This window comes from Tenrec ecaudatus, chromosome 1 (genome assembly GCF_050624435.1).
Source record: "Tenrec ecaudatus isolate mTenEca1 chromosome 1, mTenEca1.hap1, whole genome shotgun sequence".
NCBI lineage: Eukaryota > Metazoa > Chordata > Mammalia > Afrosoricida > Tenrecidae > Tenrec > Tenrec ecaudatus.
Genome location: NC_134530.1, coordinates 248,912,633 through 248,935,042, shown reverse-complemented (window position 1 = coordinate 248,935,042; position 22,410 = coordinate 248,912,633). Strand labels below are relative to the sequence as shown.

At 44.7% G+C, this 22,410-nt stretch overlaps 1 long non-coding RNA gene and 1 pseudogene across 1 annotated transcript in view; both read left to right on the top strand.

Annotated features, from left to right (window-relative positions):
• The window catches only part of LOC142437417 (uncharacterized), a 50,821-nt gene extending 46,693 nt beyond the window's left edge, over positions 1 to 4,128 (top strand). The window contains exons 3-4 of the long non-coding RNA XR_012782199.1: positions 2,283 to 2,448; positions 3,983 to 4,128. This is a non-coding gene — a long non-coding RNA (uncharacterized LOC142437417). The remainder of the gene's footprint in view (positions 1 to 2,282; positions 2,449 to 3,982) is intronic.
• Positions 4,129 to 19,657: 15,529 nt separating this feature from the next.
• LOC142437416 (fatty acid-binding protein 5 pseudogene) lies at positions 19,658 to 20,065 on the top strand (annotated as a pseudogene).
• Positions 20,066 to 22,410: the final 2,345 nt, after the last annotated feature.

Sequence of the window (22,410 nt, the reverse complement as noted above, 5' to 3'; positions counted from 1 at the left end):
TGGAGGCCCCGCTCCCCAGGCCCGCGCTCCCACCCCGCTCCGTTCGCTCACGTCATCGAGCCCCCCGAAGCCGGGGTTTGGGGCGCCCAGGGGAAGCGAGGGGGGAGGGGCGGGGAGAGGAGGCGCGGCGGGTGAACGCCCGGCCTGCGGGCGTCTGGGCCGCACGGGGGAGGCCGGGGCGCGCGCCCGCGAGGGCCCCGGGCGGCGTGGGGGCGGGGAGCGGTCCCTGTGCCCCGCGAACGCACGACCCCACAGGAAGCCCGGCAGGCGAAGCGCCGTGGTCCCGCGCCCGCTGAGGGCCGGGACTGCGGGAGCAGCTGCCCGCGGACAAACGGCCCGCTGTCACCCCGAGCGGGCTGGGGCAGGGGCTGGGGGCGCGGCCGCCCGGCGCCAGCATGCGGTCCAGGTGCCAGGTGCGAGTGCCCGGGCCCGCAGACAACTTTCTTTCCTTAGATCGCGGCGCGGGCCGAGCCGGGCTGCCGGTGTGGACGCCCGGCCTGTCCAGGGCCGAGGGCGCAGTGCCCCCCTTCTGTATGGACGGACCAGGGTGCCTGATGCAAGATGGCTGTGTTTTGCAAACCTCCAGTACAACGTATAGAATACGCACTTACTGCACCCTGAGCTGTCTGCTTCTACCAGCTAGTGTAGGCCTTTAGCTGTCTGTCCCAGTAGGTAGTATTTGGTACAATTGTTTTGGAAATGAATGGCCAAATACCAGGGCACTCAATGTCGCTTCCGCAAGGCTTAGAGGAGGCAGAAAACAGTAGAAATAAGGAACTGTGGCTTGGAGCCTTATATTTACCCATTTTTCAGTTGTTTGTTGCATAGGAAGTGCTTTTTATGGTTCATGGTATGCGCATTGTCAGTTGTTTGGCCTTAGGATATCTGAACCATCCCCAGATGGCATCAACAGTGCTCCACAACTGTGTGCGAAGATTTTCGATGAAAGTATCCCGCAGACAGTCCATAAGATAGCGTAGGAGATACATAGACAGTCCATAAGATAGCGTAGGAGATACATTCTGTAGATGACGGGCACTAACTACCGTTGGTAATATGAAGATCTCACAAAACATTTTAAAGCTCAACATTCTCCTGAAGCAGATATGTGGAAATTGGATATGAGGGAGGGAATAGATTTGTCCAAGGTCACTTAAGTAAGGAACAGACCCAGGAGGAACAAAAAATCCAGGCCTCCAATTTCATTATTATTTAATGAATGTTAAGTGCCCCTTGGTTGCTGTGTACCACATGTGCAATCTATGAGCCTGTCTTAAAAGCACATATGTAAGAAGTCTAGTCTGAGCTGCCAGCAGAGAATCCTTAATTCCAGCCAAGAAGCCTTGGTTTTATTTTTTGGGGGGGAAACCAAAATATTTGTTGGATTTATCCAGTAGGGCTCTTCTACATCAATTAAATTCAACTCTTCAAGAAATGTTAAATGAATGGATAATGTTCTCTTTGTATGCTAGATTTTTTTCCCATTGCTTCTATTCTTGGCATATATATATATATAATATCTGTTTTTTAAGGGACAAAAAGGTGATGTTCAGTGTAATGTTTCTCATTTAAGGTAGGTTATCTGAACCAATTCAGATGTCCATTAGTGAAATGGAGTCATAATGTTATGTGTAAAGGTGGGCCACAAGTCCTTTCTAAGGAGGAGCTAGAACTTATACGGGTATCTGGTTACCTATATGGGTATCTGGTTACCTCTTCAGTGGTTTCAGGGAGTTCTGTAATTGAGTGAATATTTATCATACTACCAGGCACAATCCTAAGTCCTGGGAATGCAGCATTGAAAAACAGAAGCGATACAGTAAGAAAAAAAACTGTTCACTAAGGAGGGTGGACAAAGGACCTGAACAGAAGTTTCACAGAGGCAGAAATCCAAATGGCCAATAAATATATAAGAACGTGTTCCCAATCTTTAGCCATAAGAGAAATGCAAATGAAAACAACTATGAGATACCACCTAACCCCCTCAAAGATAGCCCAATTCAAAATATCAGAAAGTACAAGTGTTGGAGGGGCTATGGTGAGATAGCAATTCTCATCCACTGCTGGTGGACCTGTAGGTATGTACAGCCATTGGGGAAATTGATTTGGAGATATCTAAAACAAATGGAAATCGGGCTACCATATGACCCAGCAATTTCCCCTACTGGCATATACCCAGAAGAGGCAAGAAACAAACAGCCAGACATCTGTGCTCCAGTGTTTATCACTGGCACAGTTCACAATTGCAAGAACTTGGAAACAACCCAAATTTCCATCAACAGATGAATGGATCAAAATGTGGTATATACATACAATGGAGTACTATGCATCGCTAAAAAGCAGTGATGAACGCATGAAGCACATTGCCACATGGGAAGAACTGGAGGAAATCATGCTAAGCGAAGTAAGCCAAGCACAAAAGGACAAGTACAACATGATTCCACTGAGGTAAGCTTAAAAAAAACACGTATAGGGGAAAAGCTACTATATGCATCTATATCCCTGGGTTGAGGTCCAGCAACTATGGCAGGGGCCAAACCCAATCTAGAGATAGGAACGGCAGCCAACTAAATAGGAGGAGAGAGAGAGAGAGAGAGAGACAGACAGACAGACAGACAGACAGACAGACAGACAGACAGACAGACAGACAGACATGGGTGGGGGTGAGCAGCGCACTAACCCACCCAAGGGGAGGGTATTGTTTCTATCTCCACAGGAGAGGGAGAGAGAGACCAGGCTTCAACCCGATGTGCCAAGATGTGAATACAACATACCCACATGTACCAGGGAACCAGTAGGTCTGTGGGGCTGGCCCAAATCCCAACTATGTGGACACCCTCCTCCCCCTCAGAAGGATGCACTTCAGAGGGCAGCACTGGGGCTGCAGCTTGGGGAGAGGGCCCATAGGGATTAGAGCACACGGGAGAAACAAATGAAAAGGGATGGAGAGGGAGGAAAGGACATGCTGGCCTGCCAAGCCCCGGGCACAGTGTTCCTTCTCAGAGTAGATAACGCACGCACGGGGAGGACTGTAGGGCCGGGCCCACTATGGGACACGGTGTCCCTCACTGAACCATGCCGCTGTGGGGGACAGCATGGTCAGTCCCCATCACGCTGGGACGAGGCACTGAGGGCACGCAGCAGAGCAGCAGGGGGAGCAGAGTGATGAAACCCCCCCGGGGGAAAAAACCAAAAATAGACTTGGGAGACAGAGTGTGGCACCCCATCAGACTCGACTGGAAAACACTCGTAAAGGCCAACAAACAGACTATTTATAGGCTTTTCCATTTTTGTCAGTGGTTTTCTTTTTGTTGTTATTTTGTTTTTTGTTATTGTTTTTTTGGTTTTGACTTCCTTTGTTTTATTTGGCTTTGCCTGGTATCTGCATGTCTGTCTAGATAAGCTAGGCAGGATAAATAATTCGGAGATGAAAATAATGGGACCAATGGTTCCAGGGGGATACATGAGAAGGTGAGGTGGAAAAAAGGAAAGAGGGTGGGCACCAACCCAGGGACAAGGGAACAGCAAGTGAACTAAAATCAATGGAAGTAAGGCCGTAAGATCCCTAGAGTGGCCATACTGGGAGGGTGGAAGAAGGGTGAGTTGGAAAGAGGGAACTGATTACAAGGATCTACATATAACTTCCTCCCTGGGGGACGGACAACAGAAAAGTGGGTGAAGGGAGACGTCAGACAGTGCAAGATATGAAAAATAATTGTAAATTATCAAGGGTTCATGAGGAAGGGGGAGTGGGGAGAGAGGGGAAAAATGAGGAGCTGATGCCAGGGGCTTGTATGGAAAGCAAATGCTTTGAGAATGAGGGCAATGAATGTACAAATGTGTTTTACACAATTGATGTATGTATGGATTGTGATAAGAGTTCTTTGAGCTCCTAATAATGACTTAATATATTATATATATATAATAAATAATATATATAATAAATAAATAACAAAAATATATATCATCTGGTTTCTTAAAGGTTTGAAGATAAACAAGTGGCCACCTAGCTGAGAAACAACAAAGCCCACATGGAAGAAGCACATCAGCTTATGTGATCATAAGGTGTTGATGGGATCAAGTATCAGGCATCTGAGACCCAGAACAAAATCATACACAATGTGAATGGGGGAGAGGGAGCATGGAGGGGAGACCCAATAGTGGGGGAGGGAAGGGGAAGAAATGGGGAGCTGATAACAGGCTCAAGTGGAAGAGAATGCATTGAAAATGATGATGGTGGCATATGTGCAAATGCGCTTGACACACTGGATGAATGTATGGATTGTGCTAGGAGATGTAAGAGCCCCCAATAAAAGTAAAAAAAAAAAACAAAGTAATAACAGAAGCAATGTTGCTGTCCTCATGGAGGTTATAATTTCTAACAACATTTCCTGGAAATTTCTACAAGTGAAGAGAATAGTATACAGGAAGCACCACGTGCCCATCTGAGCTCCCATAGCTTAGTGTGTGTGACCAATCTCGAATCTTATCTTGCCTCTATCTAATTCCACTTTCACTATTGTGAAGAAAACCCCTGGCATCCTGCAGTTTCATCTGTAGATGAGTTAGTCTATCTTCGGAGACAAAGTATTATAATGAAATGTGCAACACACTTAGCATATCTTAAGTTGAAAAAACTCATGAAAAATATTCAGGCCTCAAATTGCATTATTAAAAGAGTCTATGTACAAAATATTGGATGATGCCGGAAGCATCAAAAGCAGAGGGAAGGATACACGAGTCACGGTACCAAAAAGAGGTGGCATGTGGTCAGGAACTGATGGAACTGAAGAAAAGTCCAAGTTGAATGGAAGGCAATAGTGAACTACAAAGCTCCATGAATGGACAGACAGTGATGGAAATACTTCAGCAAGCTGATGAAGATTGGGAGCACACACCTATCCCAAGGAATTTGAAAGATAGCTGCCTGTCCAACTGACTGGAAGAGGGTCACATTTGGTGCCATTGCAAAGAAAAGGTGACCTCACAGCATCCTGACATTATTGAACAATATTAATATCACATGCAAGTAAAGTTAGCTAAAGTTCATCCAACAACGGTTGCAGCAGTACATCAACAGAAAACTTCCCGAAATTCTACCTGGAATCAGAAGAGGACTTTGAATAAGGGATATCATTGCTGATGTCAGCTGGATCTGGGCTGAAAGCAGAGAACACCAGAAATCTCTTTACTTGTGTTTTATTGACTACACAAAGACATGATGTCAGATGACACCAACCTCTAACAACCGAGGGGTTTGTAGGTGCAATTGTACAGTTATATAAAGATCATAGTAAAGTCATAGAAAGGCATGAGAATAAAAAGAGTCACACATTTCATGGTAGCATGTTCACCTCAGCCTCTCTTGATGGTCCAAGTGGAGGCGGGAGAAGAGAGGGGGGTGGGGGAGCATCTTTACCAGTGGTTCTCAACCTTCCTAATGCTGTGACCCTTTAATACAGTTCCTCATGTGGTGACCCCCAACCATAAACTTGTTTTCGTTGCTACTTCATAACTGTAATTGTGCTCCTGTTATGAATCATAATGTCAATACCTGATATGCAGGATATATTTTCATTGTTATAAATTGAGCATCATTAAAGCATAGTGATTCATAACAAAAACTATGTAATTATATATTGTGAAATATTTATTTCTAATTAGAAATAAATGAAATTTTGTCTTGCAGCATGGTGTAGTATAGGTAACAGTCTTCACGCCGGGTACTTCTATGTGGGCGTATCTGCATGTGGGAGGACCTGCCTGGAGACGGATCGAGGAGTGAAGTCTTGGTTCCTAAGACCATGGGAAATATGTGTTTTCCAATGGTCTTAGGCTACCCCTGTGAAAGGGTCGTTAGACCCCCAAAGGGGTCGAGACCCAATGGTTGAGAACTGCTGGTCTTTCCTATCTGGATATTTATAGGTAGCCATAAGACATGCATATTCAGTAGTTACAAAGTGGGTGGTAACCACAGGAAAGTCCCTGAGCTGACAGGAGAGGAAACCTAATACCTGCATTGAGGAAAGGTATAAGGGGGGATTGGTGCAGCAGGCCAGGGAGATAACAATAGAATGTCCATTTCTATAGGGAGACAGAATCAACCATGTGCTCACTTTAAGGCAGCATAGCTGTTAGGGGAGAATCTGTGGGAATGATATTTAAAGCAGGATTATGTACTTGGACTTTATCTCTAACTTACCAAAGTGGTGGCTTTCCTACTGTGGAATATTAGCTTTCCAGATTCCCGCTGTTAAAAGTTAGGGCATATAGACCTAGTTATATTTCCCTCCGTGTTAGTTTCCTACATTAGACTATTATGCTCATACAGAACCTGTACATGGACCAGGAGGCAGGCATTCAAATAGAACAAGGGAATACTGCGTAGTTCAAAATCAGGAAAGGTGTGAATCAGGGTTGTGTACCCTCACAATACTTATTCAATCTGTCTATTGAGCAAAAATCCCAAAGTTGTATTATATGAAGAAGAATTTGGCATCAGGATTGGGGGAAGTCTTATTAATGACTTTTGGTAGGCAGATGACACAACCCTGCCTGCTGAGAAAGAGGAGGACTTGAAGTACTTGCTGATGAATATCGAAGATTGCAGCCTTTAATATGGATTAAACTCAGTGTAAAGAAAACGGGAGAAAGATGAGGCTTTCTGCTCCCGTAGAGTTACAGCCTGGCAAACTCACAGGGGCAGTTCTTCCCTGTCCCACAGGGTTGCTATGAGTCACAATTAACTTAATGGCAGTGAGTTTGGTAAAGGAAAATCTTCCCAACTGTAATAATCCACTTTCCAATGCACTCTGCATGATAACGAGGCTTTTCACATCCTGGTCTATGGCAGGAGGGGACTCACCGGAAGCTTATTCCTTGTATTTCCCCTTTTTAAACAGCTGAAACAACTTTAAAATGTATCAAAAGGGAGATCAAATGATAAGATAGTACATTGTAACCTAAATATGTTGGCCATATGGACTTTACAATGCTCTGTGATACGGCTGTTGTCATCCCTCTTCTAAGATCTGAGGGGATTCACAGGACACACAATCCATGTGTGAAGAGCCTGCCTTCCTTTTGCCCTGTGGCCATCCCTTCAGCAGGTCCTGTTGGTTCCACCGCTGAAGTACATCTCAGAAGGACATACTCTTCTCCTGGCTTCTCACCAGTACTGGGATAATTTCCCATGTGACCTTTCTCTTTCCCCTCTTGGACTTTTATATTCCATTCTTTACAGATTAGATTTATAAAAGCATCCTCACACTAAGCCACACCCTCACTTAAATCCATTCAGTGGCCTCCCTTTGCTCTTGGATTTAAAACCCATACTGTGGGATCTGGTTTCATTCCTCAGCATCTCTGGTCTGTGCAGTCCTTTCCCACCTCAAAGGCGGAACAAAACACCTGCTGTCTGAGGCATGAGAGTTCTTCCCTCAGCTTTTCATTGGCCTGGGGCAACAGTGGAAATATTTCACGCATCTTTTAGGGCAACATTTCCCGGCATCTATGACATTTCCCTCTTAGAAAACAATATATGTAAGCACATAGAAAATTTCGAAGGATCAACACAAAGTGACAGAGGTTAATGATGCCCACATGTTCAGTTTTTCCAAACTGTTGTCTTTGGCGTCAACTCCTCCTCTCCCCACATCAGTACTGCCCCTCCTGTCTGTCTTTGTGTTGCCTCATTCAATGGACTGCCCTACAGAACTTGCGAACCATCAGGGAAATGACCCCACCACTGGGGAGGCTGGCAAGTCCAAAATCAAAGGGCCAGATGTCAGTCTGGAGGATTATCCTCACTCATGTCTACAGAGGCTGAAGATCTGAAATCTGTCGGTCAGATGGCCGGACACCAGCCATAAGGCTGTGAAAATCCAGTCAGACAGTAAGCCAGTCCACAGAACCTGAGGCGAGGCAAAGATGAAGTCCATGCAAGACCTGGAGCCAGAGAGAACGCTTTGCCAGAACATTTCTTTATTGATGCTGGGTCCATATATGGAAGCTAGGATTTACAATATGGACATCAGAAAATGGAGCGCGCTAGCTGCTGCTGATGTTGGGTGCTGTCAAGTTGGTTCCTACATGTGGTGACCTTATGTGCGACAGAACAAAACACAACCAGGTTCTGTGCCATCCTCACAATTTTATGAGTCCATCGTTGCAGCCACTGTGTAAACCCATCTCATTGAGGAGCTTTCTCTTTTCTTTCTTTCTTTTTTTTAAACAGTTTTATTGGCACATAACCCACATATAATACAATTCAATTGTTCAGTCATATCAAGAAGAATTGTACAATCATTACCACAATCAAATTCCACCCCCATGATTAAATCACCTTTAAAATGAATTGTGTAATTACATTCAGTTCTAGTGCTCCCTCCCCCTCCCACCTTCACTGTTCACTCCTGAAATCCCCTCACCCTCCTTATCTCCCCCCACTCCACCTGTACATTCCCTCACATCAGTTATCTGTATGCATCCACTCCTGGGCTTTACAAATGTAAACCCAATAAACAATAAGGAACAACAACAAAAATAACATGGTAAGGATAAAATAATCGTAATATAAAGATTAAAAATACAAACAATGAGTGAAAAAAGAAAAGACCACCATTAATATTCAAAAGAAGACATTTTTGCCATGGAACAAAAAGCAAGAGATCTTTGCATTTAGAACAAATTCAGGTTGGGTCTAGAGGGAGGTCAACTGACCAATTACCAAGCTTGAACCAGCATAATCAGGATTCCAGTGATCTGTATTTGATAGTTAGGCTGTTTGAGACCCTTGCCTATGGCTACAGGGATCTGGCAAAGGTTTAATCAGGCTAGATCCTCTGCAGATGGGTTTTGAGCGTCCACTGTCCTCCACAGCTCTCTACAAATTGGGTGTTGATAATTTAAGCTCTGATACTTTTCCCTTAATCATATTTGGATTTTGTTATTGTCATCTTTGGATCACACAAGCTGGGGTGCTTCTTCCAAGTGGACTTGTTGACTCCTCACTTAGATGACTGCTTGTTTGAATACAGGCCTGTAAGACCCCAGACACTATTTCAAGTGATAGCTGGGCACCATCTTTCTTCACCACACTTTCCTGTAGCCCCCTATTGTCAGTGATCATTGCATGAAGATCAGTATCCAGCAGGGCCATGTCATCAGAACTAACTGTTCTTGGATTGGGGCTAGAGTTAACTGGGAGCCCAGAATCCATCTGCTTGTCCATGGGATATGCATGACTGAGGTTTACTTTGGTGGTCATCTTATGACAAAATCAAACCCCCATAGGACCAACTACACCAACACCAACAACAAATCAACCAGCAAACAAACAAACACAGAGAAAAACAAGGTAAAGGCAGGAAAACAAAAACCCATATAAACATAGAAGTTCAACATTGTCAATCTTCACCCTGGGGTATAAGGCGATTGCATTGATGACACCATCATTTTCCCAATGACACAGCACTCTGGACACTCTCGGTAAGAGGAGTCTATGCAGATCCACCTTGAGCGGGAGTCCATGCACTGTTGCTCTACGAAGTTCCATCTCCCATTCTGCTGAGTACTCTTCTTTTTTGTTGTCTTACTTTACCGAGCTTGAGCTTCTCCAGGGAATGGTGTCTCCTGGTAATATGTCCACAGTATGTGTGCACAGTGAAGTATTGTGGAATTCTGGTTCTTCTCAATTCCCTCCTTTCACCATGTCAAAATATTGGGAGTCTGAAATAAGGGAGTGAGGGAACACCTCAGGGGCTATCTAATAAGGATTACTGTTTGAGCCGGGTCTGGACCATGCAGCTGCTTCCCCCAGCTCTCCCGAACGATAGCCTGCTGGACTGTGTGCCCCCGGCCCCCTTCCTCTCAAGGCCAGAGCTGGACTGTTCAGTCCCTGCCTCCAGCATCCCGAGGAGCTTATCTCTCCGGGTTGGGTCTGTACAGCCCTTTCCCTCAGTGATCCAGGACTATTTACTCACAGACCACACCCTGACTCAGACCCTGCAACTGCAGCACCAGAAGGCCCTCCTTCCCCTTATCAGTACATATGTCCTTGGCTCAAGCCCTATATAAGTCCCACTGCCTCACTGCCAGGCATGATTCCCCTGACTCTTTGAGTCTCGGAACCTGCCCGGGGGACTCAAGATGCCCCTGTCCTTCTCTGCTCGCCCTTCCCTCCCGGGAGTTCTCTCTCTTCTCAATAAAATCTTTCTCAACTTCACATTCCTGGCTAAATTTTATCTCTGTTCCACGCCTCCATCTCCAACCTCTCAATTACTAAAGGGCTTCAAAGGAGCCCAGGTGTAGTGGGTTATGTCTTGACCTGCTAGCCATAAGTTCTGTGGTTCAAACCTGCCATCCACATTGTTGATACTTTGACATGGTGATCTTGTCAATATTTTGACATGGTGATCTTGATTAATCTTAAGTATTAATCAATAGATAAGAAAATTATTTTTTAAAGGAGCCTTTCAAAGAAAAAGAGATAATCTTTTCATTTAAAAAAATAATCCCATCTCATCTGAGAACCAAATTAAGTGTTCAAATTCTATAAAAACAAAGTTCAACAACATTCTCTTTATAAAAGGATTTTCTTTGGTGATTTGAAAATGAGATTTTCATTGGTCAGCTCAGAATGAGGCTGTTTCTCATTTGACAAGGAGCAGTTTAGCAGGGAGACTCAAGTTGCCAAGTTTCATTTTTTAAAAATTTTATTTTATTGGGGGTTCTTACTACAATCCATACATATATTCATTTTACATATGTTATCATCTTTTTCAAAACATTTTCTTTCTACTTGAGGCCATGGTATCTGTTCCTCCTTTCTCCCTTCCCTTCCCTCTCTCCCTCCCCAATGCCCCCTTGAAAAATTATAAATTTTGATTTTCATGTCTTATACTGACTGCTGTCTCATTCCACCCACCTTTCTGCTGTCTGTTCCCCTGGGATGGGGTCCAGACGTTGAGCATTGTGATTGGTTCCCCTTATCCCCCCAACCCCTACCCTTACCCTCCTAGTAACATTGCTCCCCTTAATGGTCCTGAGGGGTTTTTCTGTTGTCTGGTTCCATTTTTATAGTTCATTATTGTAGTGTGCCTTCTTGTCTAGTATTAAGGAAGAAATTACCGGTAAATTATTTCTTTTAGCCCTCTGTCCCCTTTCAGCACATATAAAAATACTTGAAATAATAAACAAATGATCTTTTCTTGATTATATTAAGAATTTTTAATAGATGTTTTAAAAACTATACTAGGAAAGCATGCACTATCAAACTGTAAGTACTAAGTAAGGCTTTACCTATATAGTGAACATTTCTAAGCCACCGGGTCTAAAACACCGTTCATCTTTCCTTGACCTCCTGTGGGTCCTAAAACTTAGCTCAGGAAAGCACCGCCTTCTGGGGCTGACAGATATAATAGTGCCTATTGGCAATTCAAAGTCAACAGGGTAGCCTATATGTTTCTTAGCTAAATCTGACAACCCTGCCTCGATAAACCACCTTCCTTCTCCTCCACTCTCAATGGCCCCAACTGGATGGCAGCCCAGGATGTTCTGATCTGTTCTGGAACAGCCGGACCTGGCTTCCTTCCATGGGTCTGAGGGAGTGGTGTCCACGTGCATTCTTGCCACATTCAACTTTTCCTTCCTAGGAAGAAAAGTGCTCCATTTAAGAGCGCCTCATACAAGGTGAAGAGTTACAGGCCCTCTCCGGTCCCCAGCCAGTGTCCCTCTGGGAACGCTAGGACCCCGCGCAGTCACTGCAGAGCTCTGTCTTGGTGGGATTACTCTGTTCTCCCTCTCTCCCAGCAAGCAGCCCGTGTAGGCACACCTTATTGCTTTAGTCCTGCTGTTAAGGTCCAGCATTACCATCTGAGCTCCCCTGCTGTTTGAACCTGTTAGCGGTCAACTTCGATGGCAGAGCCCACCCAACAATCCCTGTGGCACTCCCAGAGGAAAAGGGAAACAAATGGGAAGGGTCAACAGGACTGAGCTGGCATCCTACTTCTGCTGAGGAAACAGTAAACTCTCTGGGCCTCAATGTCCTCATTGTTGAGATGGGAAAAATCACTTTAAGGCATAATAGTACTACTGTCTTTCCAGGTTGCTATAAGGATCGAGAGGAAGCATGTAGAGCACCTGACAGAGTTTGGGCTTTGTCCCTGGAGGTGGTTGTAAGGACCGCGGAGTCAAACCTGACTTCCCTGCTTCCAAGAGATGGTGTCCGCTATTTATGATTGCAGTTAAGTTCTTTTTTTTTTGGGTGGGGGGGAGGGTAGTGTTCCGGGAAAACCAGCAAACCCTCTAGGCAAATGCAGTTAAGTTCTATGAGCAAGCACTTCTCAGACGTGTCTCCAAACACTAATGTTTTTCATTTTTTCAAAGGTATGTGATTGTGATTTTGGTGAAAGTTTGCACAGTAAGTTCGGCTCTCCTTTGGCAATTTCCGTACAAATTGCTCAACGACATTAGTTAACATCTCTCACATGTGTCAACATTTCCATGCCTTGTGTTCGGATGGCTCTATTTCTCAGACTCTACTTTCCCTGTCCCTGACCGGCTCATCTTTGCTTTCCATGAAATGCTGACCCTTTAGATTCATACAGCTGTTTGGTTTGGTGGTTGCTTTTTGATTGTTGGGTTTAGATTTTGCTTTGTTTTATTTTGAGTAGCAAGAACACTACTCTACTGTGGGATATCATTTATGTTGTGTGTCACACTGCATTTCTGGTAAGAAGTATTCTCAGGAATAGTTTTTGTTCAAGGTAAAAAAAAACAGACCAACAACCCAAACAAACAAACAAAGTGTTTCTCAAGGCAATGGTTGCAGGCAGCCCTCTCTACCTTTTTTTGAGGGAGAGAGGTCTGGGCTATCTTTAGGGTAGGGTAGTAGTTATGTTTTCAGTTGCTAACCACAGGTCAGCAGTTCAAAACCACCATCCACTCTATGGGAGACAAAAGAAACTTTCTATTCCTGTAAAGAGTTATAGTCACAGAAACTCACAGGGGCAATTTTACCTTCTCTTTTAGGGTACCTATGGGGCGGTAGCAGTGAGTTTGGACATATTTTCTCTGGCTTCAGTCTTCTTCAAAGACAATGTCTCCAGGACATAATGTGAGCCTACTACTCCTAATACGAGGTGTAAAGAAAAAGCTTAATTAAGCAAAGCCACTTTATTAAACAGAAATCCCACAATGCTTTCCAGCCTCCAAAGGCAAACAGAGCCTGCAGAGTCAGGAGAGAAGAAAATCTCCCTGTGACAGTTACACAGAAAGGGCAACACTTTATGGAGACAGGAAGTCACTCGACTGAGGCAGGTCTCTGTCCTTTCCTGGGCGCTCTCCCTCAGCCACCAAGGACACTTGCAATTGTTAGATGCCATTGGGTCACTGCGGATTCAATCTACTCTAAGGACGACAGAACGAAACACTTTCCAGCTCTGTGCCATGCTCGCAGTGTTCCTATGCTTGAACCCATTGCTGTAGGCACTGTCAGTCCATCTCCTTTAGGGTTTTCCTCTTTTCTGACACTGCTCAAAATTGGCAAGAAAATCCTCTGATTTCACGAGGAAGGCTCCCCCTGACGTTACAAGAGTCTTGCTTGTGGTCATCTTCACAACAGCAGATTACCAAGTTTTTCTCCTGTGTCGCAGCTGGTAGGTTCAAGCCACCAGCCTTTCCATTTACAACCTAATTCCTATAAGAATGACAGCATAGGAAACCCTGTGGGGAAGTTCTACTCTGTCCTATGGGTGGCCCTTACACCCCCAAATTCACTGTCCTGAAGTTCATTCTGACTTGTAATGACGCTGTAGGACAGAGTAGAACTGCTCCTGGAACTTGACGTGTGGAAGGAAGTAGACAGCCTCATGTTTTTCTCTCATGGAGAGACCGCTGAGTTCAAACGGCGGACATGTAGTTAGCAGTTCAGTGCGGCGCCTGCTGTGCCAGACTGCACAGCATCAAAGACAGTAATCTTTACCGTAGCACATCACTCGATCTTTCTTGCAGAGCTACTGGAGCGGGAAAATCGCTGCCCTTTTAGTTAGAAACCCACTGCTTAACCTTTGCACCAACAGGCCCCTTGTTTGCAGATTACCAGCAGGCATTTCAAGGCAGGGGATCTCTAGCAGGGAGGCCAGAGAATGCTCAGGATTTGGTCCTACATGGCCTCCTCTGCCCGGTGAAGGTGCTTGGGCTGTGGAGGAGGGTCAGGCATTTCAAACCAGGAAGTGCCAGGATCTGAGCTTGTCGTGGAAATCAGGCTTTGGCAGCAGCGTGGGCAGTGGGCTTCAGAGAGCATCAGGGCTTCGCCATTTGCGTTTGCAAAGGCTGAGGCTCAGGAAGAGACCACAGCAAGCTTCTTTTCCACAATTGAAGACAACCCACTTTCACCTCTCTGCACCACCTGTTGACGTGAGCAGGAAGGGCTCAGCAGGACTAACAACAGCGCACGCGATTCAGGGACAAGCTAGCTCTCCAAGAAGGGCGCACTGATGAAAGGCTAACGTCAAATTCTTTGAGGAATAAGGAGCCCTGTGGATCCGGGGCTTTTATCGCCTGTCTGATGAGCGCCCTCATAATCATAGTAAAGATGTCATAATAACAAGCACCATTCATCTTCTTTGTGCCATACACTGTGCTGGGTACATTAGAGAAGCAAATCCACAGAAGCTCATGTATAAGAGAAAGTTTCATATAAAGGGTAAGTGCACATCAAGAAAACATCCCAACCCAGTGCTGCCCAAGCCCACAAGTCCAACATTAGTCCATTTGTCCACCACCAATCCACAAAGTCCTCCTCCATCTCACAAAACAGTCGCAATGATGCTGACTGCAGGAGGAAAGCTGAAACAGTGAGCGTGTAAGCATCTCAGCGCTGACAGGGATCTCCACACGGCTGCTCCAGCACCCAGGGCTGCATCAGGGTAAGTCCTTGTGGCTTCTCCTTGGGGATGTCTTGCAGGAAGTGAGCCTTGCCAGCTGAAGCAGGGAACTGGTTAAGGCAGCTGCACCCTGGTCCGACCATCAGAAAGCAAGAGACCCGAGAACTCAAAAGGGCTCACTGAGTCACTTATCTCTCCCCCCCTTCAATTAACCTCACATGTGTTTATCGGCCAGGTTGGCACAGTAAACTTTATCTCAGATATATTTTTCTCATGTAATCCTGATGGCACCTCTATGACAGTTACCAGAAATGTACCTTAGACATTCAAAGAGGGACTGCAGTCGATTATATTGCTGTCACCTGTCAAGAATCGGTCCATTTTTCTAGCGTGTCCTGCTGTTGTTATTGCCAGTTGCGACCTTACTTCTCCCAGGAGGACATGCTGCCAGGCCTGAGCCAATCTCATGAGCATCATTGGGTGTTTGAGTCCGTGGCCGTGGTCACTGTGTTAGTCCATCTCATGAAGGTTTCCTTTGTTTCTCCACCCTCTACTTTGCCCAACACAGAGTCCTTCTGTAGCGACCATTCCTTTCTGATGGCCTGTCCACAGGAAGAGAATCAGAGTCTCACCACCCTAGCATTTAGGGAGCTCTCTCATTGTACTTCTCATAACACTGACTTGTTCTGACCGTGCCTGGAAGTCAACTCGGCACTTCCAATGCACCCGCCCTGGTCTGGCTTCCTTTTCACTGTCCAGCTGGGCACGTATGTGAAGTGATGGAAAGACCATGGCTTGGGACAGTGTCTGATGTTCTGCCTAAAGTTTTCATTGATTGGTTGGCAGACCTTTCTTCCTCCTCTGTCTTAATCAGGAAGCTCTGCTGAAACTTGTCCACCCTGGTGACTGCTGGCACTTGAAAGGCTGTGACACAGCTCCCAGCATGGCAGCAGCACACAAGCCACCACTGACAGACAAGTGGTGGGGTGCTGTGCTAAGAGCCAAGGTTGCTAAAATCCAAAAACACATCATTTACAGAGAATGGAAATCAGAGTGCATAATATTAGAAGCGACTTTAGTTTTCAGCGAAATTTGTAGCTTATATAAGGGTCCTTGAGTAAGAAGAGTAACTATGATAGGTTTATTGTGCCAACTAGGCCAATAGTTGTTAGCCTCAACTGTGTGTCTAATCTGCCTAGTTTGCCTTAGTCTGGAAGCTCTGCAGAGACCTGTCCAGCATCATGGCAGCACATAAGCCTCCACTGACAGACATCAGTTGCCTTGATCAGGAATCAAACTGAGTCTCCTGAAGGGAAGATGAGACGTCTGTCACTACACACCCCAATCTGAGAAAAGAATGCCATCATCCCATACACACGTGACTTTTGTATCCCTGAGTCAGCTGAGAAGACAGGTGTGCGGACACAGTGCTGTGCAGTCTAGCTATCTAGATTCTAGAAAGTACATCTTTTGTCTGCAGCAGTGCACCAAGAGCTGTTTGGAGTTTGGCCTCAGATTCAAATTCACCCAAAACCTTTTCTTATGAAAAAGCGACCCTGCGGAATGGCTTTGGTTTTTCTGGCCGCGTTCTTAGGCTCATAGCAATCCACCGAACATCACTGGAAACCGTGTGTAGGTCCCGCTGGCTCACACTCACATCAAACCCGCAGACAAAGGAAGGAAACATTGCCAGTGCGGCCATTGCGAGCCTTTCTCTTGTTCACTGCCCCTCGCCTGTCCCCCTGACTCACCTGGCTTAAAGGACGCCTTTTCTCAGTGTAGCAGCTTCCATCTTCAAAACAAAACAAACAAAAACCTGCTACTGTTCAATTGATTCTGACTCATAGTAACCCTGTAGGATACAGTAGCCCTGACTCAGAGTTTGCCAAGGTTCAATCTTTATAGAGACAGACTGCAACACCCTTCTCCCTTAGAGCATAGAGCAGTTGGTGACTTTGAACTGCTGACCTTGCGGTTAAACTCACCAGGAACCCTATCTTCTGTGTTGTTAAGTCCCATCGAGTCTAATCTGACTCACCATGACCCAGTGGAGGAAAGGACACAGCCCCGTCCTCACCTTCTTCCCTGTGTCTGAGCCCATTGTTACAGCTGCCATGTCTACTATCTGCTTTGTACCTGAACTTTATTCACTAGAGGATGGGCACCTTGTTTAAAGAAGAGTCATGAGAAATTTAAGTCAGTGGTTCTCAACCTTCCTAATGCCGTGACCTTTAATATAGTTCCTCATGTTGTGGTGACCCCCAACCATAAAATCATTTTCGTTGCTACTTCATATCTGTAATTTTGCTACTGTTATGAATCATCATATAAATATCTGATATGCAGGATGTATTTTCTTTGTTACAAATGGAACATAATTAAAGCATAGTGATTCATTACCAAAACAATATGTAATTATATATAGTGAAATATTTATTTCTAATGACAAATAAATGAAATTTTGTCTTGAAACATGGGGTAGTATGGGTAACAGTCTTCACGCAGGGTACTCATATGTGGGCGTATCTGCCTGCGGGCGGACCCGCCTGGAGATGGATAGAGGAGCGGTGTCTCAGTTCCTAAGACCATTGGAAATATGTGTTTTCTGATGGTCTTAGGGGACTCCTGTGAAAGGGTCGTTTGACCCCCGAATGGGTCGCGATCCACAGGTTGAGAACCGCTACAGTTTAAGACTTCATCTCAGCCATTTGGTTTGTTATCAAAGACGTGAAATGGACATGCTCATATATTGCTGTAGGAACGTTGCAGGAATTGTTCCAACCTGTTTGGGGAGTAAGTTCTCATCCGCATCAAGAGTCATGGCAATATTCCCCTGCAGTTTCTATAATCTAATCTGAGAAACCATTACAATGCTGTATGCACAACGGCATTTAGTACAGATTTATTAACAATGGTCAAAAATCAGAAGCCAATAGAAACACAGTGAGGTGTGCTCCAGCAGCGCCCTGACTGGATGGAAGGAGTCATAGCAAACACAGATGTAACCGATGCGATGGTTTGTCCAAGACTGGGGAGAGGGAGACTGGGGACAACCAGGGAGCAAATAAGGAATGGGGGAGTTTACACTAGAACTGGCTGTGATGATCTGTCTACCACTTTTTAAAAGCGGCTTAACTATGGGAATGTATGGTAAATGAATTGTATAACAATAAAATTATTGAGGAAAAAAGTCAGCAACATTCACCCTCAGTTTCTGTAATCTAATCTAAGGAGAAACAAAATGATGTCGGTACAATAACTTTTATTATAGATTTAGTAACAACAGTAAAAAAATCATAAGCAAATAGAAACTAAATTAGGTATGTTCCGGCAACTCCTTGAATGAAACAGTACTTTGTCATTAAAATGCCATTTCAACATTCCTCCCCTTTTCAATTGAGCTTTATCTCTGTTTAAAAAAATTAAAATAGATCAATAAAATGCCATTTCAAAAACTACATACTAAAAATGTTTTTCAAAAGGCTTTACATATCTGTTGGACATGGTAGGATATAAATTTGTATATTTATTTTGGCAATAATACACTGGTAAACTTTTCACTACTATATACCCTTATGCCAGGATACTGTTATTGTTGGGATATACTTTTCTTCCTAGTTTTTCAAAATTTGAGCAACATGATTAGATGATTTTCACAAAGGAAATACCTTAAATTAAATCAAAACTCTGATATGTACAATTGGAACCATATGTTGTTATGTTGAGTATTTTCAGAACCAAAAACACTTGGACACATAGCCTGAGAGGCTTTGAAATTGGAATTATCCCCCCAATGACTCCCCCCCCCCCACAGATCAAGGTAGAAAAACTGGTGGTAAGTCAAAAGTGAATCGGGGCCCAGCTTTATTTGAGGGAACTCTACCAGACACTATGTTGGCAGACACTCAAGACCACCCACACGCAGAGCCCAGGGCAGTGCAAGCTGTCAGGGAACACATGCCCTCTATTAGACTGCCCCTGTGCCCCACCTTGTCTGTCAGTTGGTCGTACTGAGGTGGCTTGCCTGTTGCTGTGATGCTGGAAGCCACGTCACTGGTATTTCAGGTGACCAGGTTCCCACAGAGCTTCCAGACGAAGGACAGTCAATGGAGAAGAAATAGCCAGTCCACTTCTGAGGAATTAGTCACCTTATTAGCACTGCCGGATCTGAAAATCTCATGAATAGCATTGGAACATTTTCAGACACATGTCAGAGGTTGGAAGATGTTAAAACTCTGACTGAAAAGAGATACCTTCTCCAAACTGAGTCCACAGAATCACTTGGATGGAGTAGAGCTGGTGGCATGTTCATTTGCATATGGGCCACAACCCAAAATGAGAAGAAGCAGTTTTAAATATCTATTAATACTTAAAGCTTGTATGATACCAAGTTTGAATCAGGGAAAATTGGAAGGAGTCAAAAATGAATGGGGAGGGAAGGGGCTTGGTGGCTGTCATGCAAAGGTATGACAAGGCCCCAGTGACTGGCGGGCATTCCTAGCAGAGTGATGAGGATACCGATGGAAAAATTAAGCCAGGAGCAGGGAAAGGGGGCAGACACATCTGGGAGAAGGCAAGCACATCATGTCTGTTGGTAGAAAAAGAAGGACCAACTTCCTAGTGGGGAAAACATGGCTAACAGGACTTTTAAGGACCCTAACAGAGAGTCTGCTGCTACTTTGCTCTTAATAAGCCTTATTGGGGCACACTGCGCTCACCCGCCACACTCTCCTCTACCTTCTCCGCTTGCCTGCCTGTCCTCACCCACCATGGCCACCATTGAGCAGTTCGTGGGAAGATGGTGCCTGGTGGACAGCAAAGGCTTTGATGAATACATGAAGGAACTAGGAGTGGGAATGGCTCTTCGAAAAATGGGGGCGATGGCCAAGCCTGACTGTGTCATCACTTGTGATGGCAAAGCCCTCACCGTGAAAACGGAGAGCACTTTGAAAACCACACAGTTTTCTTGTAACCTGGGAGAGAAATTTGAAGAAACCACCCCTGACGGCAGAAAAACTCAGACTGTCTGCAACGTCACAGATGGTGTTTTGGTCCAACACCAGGATTGGGATGGGAAGGAGAGCACAATAACCAGAAAATTGGAAAATGGAGAATTAGTGGTGGAATGCGTTATGAACAATGTCACCTGTACTCGGACCTATGAAAAAGTAGAATAAAAATTCCATCATCACTTGGACAAGAATTAGCTGTAAGAAGGAACAAGCTCAGTTCAATGAGCAAATCTCTATACTGCTTTGTTGTTGTTGTTATCATATTCCATTACTTCGATCACACACAGTTTTACATGCAACTATTTCCCAGTGTTGACTTGATTAGGATCACCCCTCTGATGAATAAATGAATGTGTTTGTGCTAAAAAAAAATAAACCTTATTGGTCTGACTTTTTTGGTCCCCTGCGGATCCAGGCCATGTGCCATAGAACATGGGACATTAAACCTTTGATCTTCAAAGATCACAACACCCGCCAAAGGCCATACCAGAGGGATGTGATGTGGAACCCCACTAAGTACACTAGGCTCTCCCTCAAGTACACCTATAACCTGAGGACTTGAGACTGAAACTACGTGGTGTGTGAAGAAGAGAAGACAGATAAGAGTCTTTAACTGTCAGTAGGTGGACAAACATTGACTTAGTACATCAATGCCCTACTTGCTGTATTAAGATGTGTATTATTCTGGCAGACCTGTGTCTGACATTGTCAATGAATATTACTCTAAGTTTTGCTTGACCGCCAATTCCCATTGTGTGTGAAAATAGCATCCAGTCATGTAAAAGTTTATTCTGTACAAGTAAATAATCCATGCTTTGTGATATGTAGTTAACCTACACTTTTCAATCTCCTTCTCTCCAAAGTGTTTTACAATTGCTACCATGGGCTAATCAATAACACTATAAACAGAGGACCTTATACTCCAGGGAGATGATCGCTAAGATTCTCTACCATAAATTAACAAGGGTGTCTCAGGTAAATCAGAGGCAGATATTTTTAAAAAGAAAAAATAGATTTAGGAATGGATTTTGCCCTTGCCCTAAATCCTAGCTCCCATCTAAGTTCTTATGACATGGTCCTGCTCAATACTAGCCCTTATGAAGATATGGGTGCTATAGCAAAGCGTGGTGAAGAAATTAGATGGTGTCGCCTATCATCAGAAAGAATAGTGTCTGGGGTGGGGTTTTAGAGGCTTGTTTTCAAACAAGTAGTCCTCTAAGTGAGATGCCAACTAAGCCCACATGGAAGATGCACACTAACATCAGCAATCCAAGGATTAAAAATTATATAATCCAAAGCCACAGGAGGGAATAGTATCAGAGTTTAAATAGTGAAATCCTAGTGTGCGGAAGGCTTTGGGTGACAGGGGAAGCCCACATCCATTTGCAGGATCGATACAGGGATAAACCTCCAGTGATAGGCCTCTAACCAGAGCTGAGGGGTGGGAATAACCTGGTTATCAGATGGATAGGATTAGAGAGATGCCTATATAGATTAAAGCAATAAATCTGGCTTGAATGGTTAAAATCTTGTCGCTTGATATATCCCATCTGTTGCACAAGACCTCCTAAAATGCTGAAGGTCATAGACTATTGGACATTCCCTCACAGAAGGGTCACAAGGAAGGGATGAGCCAGCCAGATGCAGTATAGCACCGATGAAACATACAACATTCCTCTAGTTCTGTAATGCTTCCCCCGGCACCCCCCCCACTGTCAAGAGCCCAGTTCTACCTTACAAATCCAGTTAGATCAGAGCATGTACACTGGTGCAGATAAGAGCTCTCGACACATAGAATCCAGGACAGACAAACCCCTCAGGAACAATAATGGGAGTGGTGATACCATGAGGGTGTGTGTGTGGGGGGGGAGAAGAACATGTGAATCATATTAGCAAACAAAAAGTTGGTGAACAACAACAACAAGCACCAAATGTTGCAGATCAAGGATATCACTTTGAAGACTATGGTGCACCTAACTCAAGCCTCGGTACTTTCAATCACCGCTATGCCTGTATGACATTGAATAAGCAAGTTGAACTTGAATAAGGAAGACTGAAGAAGAGTTGATGCATTTGAATTATGGTGCTGGCGAAGAATATTGAAAGTACCATGGAGTGCCAAGGAACAAACAGATCTGTCCTGGAAGAGGTACAGCTAGAGTGTTCCTTAGATGTGAGCAGGGCAGGACTTCATCTTACATACTTCCTGGAGAAGGCCATCATGCTTGGTAAAGTAGAGGGGCGGCAAAAGGGCAGAAGACCCTTGAGGAGAGGGACCTTCATAGTGGCTGCAACTATGGATTCAAACATGACGATTGTGAGGATGGCACAGGACTGGGCAGTGTTTTGTTCTGTTGTACACAGGGTTGCCATGAGTGGGAACCAACTGCCTGGCACCTAATATCAACCCAACCCCTGTGGCTGAAACATAAGTCTTTTCATCTGTTCTTAAGCCCAGGAAACGTCTCTGTTGGTGATGCCTTTATTTCTGGAGAGTGGAGAGCCATCCC